At 43.9% G+C, this 1,409-nt stretch overlaps 1 long non-coding RNA gene across 1 annotated transcript; it reads left to right on the top strand.

Annotated features, from left to right (window-relative positions):
* Positions 1–18: 18 nt before the first annotated feature.
* Positions 19–495, top strand: LOC102307126. The gene is made up of 2 exons (XR_317944.2): positions 19–240; positions 332–495. It is a non-coding gene; the product is annotated as an uncharacterized LOC102307126 (long non-coding RNA).
* The last annotated feature ends 914 nt before the right edge of the window (positions 496–1,409 follow it).

Genomic DNA, 1,409 nt, shown 5'->3' on the forward strand with positions numbered 1-1,409 from the left:
GGTTGATCAAACTGAAATATTACTGTCATGGTCCAGTTACGCTACATGTATTTGTTTTTGTTTCTCTCACTTTCTTTCTCGCTTCCCTGCTCACAACGCGATGCCTGGGCGGACCTAATCATGGGCCTCCCGGTTGCTGTCCTCACACCTGCAAGCAATTTCTCACCTGAGGTTCATCATCCTGTTTACCAGCCACTTCTGAAGGCAGTTGCTTGGAGCCCTTTGTCGCTGGACTACTGTGTAATATTCGTTAGTGCAATTCTAGCTTTGGAAATATTTTGATTTCTCTTTGTGCTTTGCTTGGCATTTAACATTTTGTCCTTGTATATAGATTTTCCGTGCCCCGCCTTGAGACCCTGTTCGTGAGTGTGGTAGTTGCAGTGAGCCTGTGGAGCCCCCCCACCCTCCATGGACCTCTGGATTTGCTGGACCCCTTCTCCCCACTTGTATATAGTGCACTCTGTGTCATGTAAATAAAAAAAATGTTTATTGTGATTCGTAGTCTGCGCTTGAGTCCTGCTCAGCCTTGACAATTTTTAGTCACTTTCGGTTCAAGCTGCTTAGATTCCCATGATCTCACATTTGCCATTTGTGTGTGTGTGTGTGTTTGTTTGTCCCACATATTGCATACTCTGCTTTTGTCCTCAAATCAGGTAGGAAGTGTCTGTGTGGTTGAGCTGGTCTGGTCTGTCTAGACTTTCACTAGATAGATCAGGCTGCACCCACCTGTGAAACAGGTGGAGGGTCACCAGGACATGCAGAACTCTTGCCTCCTCAGTAGAAAGGGCCACTGCCAGAGGCGGAGGGCAGTGAGGCGGGGGGTATGATCTGAAATAACAATAGATTGATAATTGCAAGTTTCAATAAGTGGAAGAGGACATTTATCAGTGACAAATGAATGTATCCAATAGAACATTTTGTGGACAGGAATATAGTCGGAGCATGCCCTGGATGAGTATCCTTATTAGAGCTTCTTTCTAGGTTAGAGAGCACACAGCTTGTACCTCCAGCTAAAATGAGATTGTGTGTTGTCATATCTAGAATTCACGAGAATTAATAGACAATTAAGGTTTCATCATCCCATTTGGGGGCGTAAATGTTGGCTTAAATCAGTTCATAAAGTTGTCCATAAAGTCCATAATGTTGGCCAACCACAGTAATACGGACCCATAATAAGGACCCATAGGTTCAGATAAAATGGTTGATACAGGAAATGGGACGTTTTTACCAATAAGGATGGCCACCCCTCTGTCTTAGAGTTAAAGTTGGAACGGACTATTTGGCCAACCCAACCAGTCTTCAATCTATATCGGTCTGCTATACAAAGGTGAGTCCCCTGTGGAAAAGACATATCAGATTTTTTCAGTTGTGTAAGCACCTTTTTGTGCTTAACAGGGTGATTCATAGAC

This window comes from Haplochromis burtoni, unplaced genomic scaffold (assembly GCF_018398535.1).
Source record: "Haplochromis burtoni strain Fernald_Lab_line unplaced genomic scaffold, NCSU_Asbu1 Contig_1624, whole genome shotgun sequence".
Taxonomy (NCBI): Eukaryota; Metazoa; Chordata; class Actinopteri; order Cichliformes; family Cichlidae; genus Haplochromis; species Haplochromis burtoni.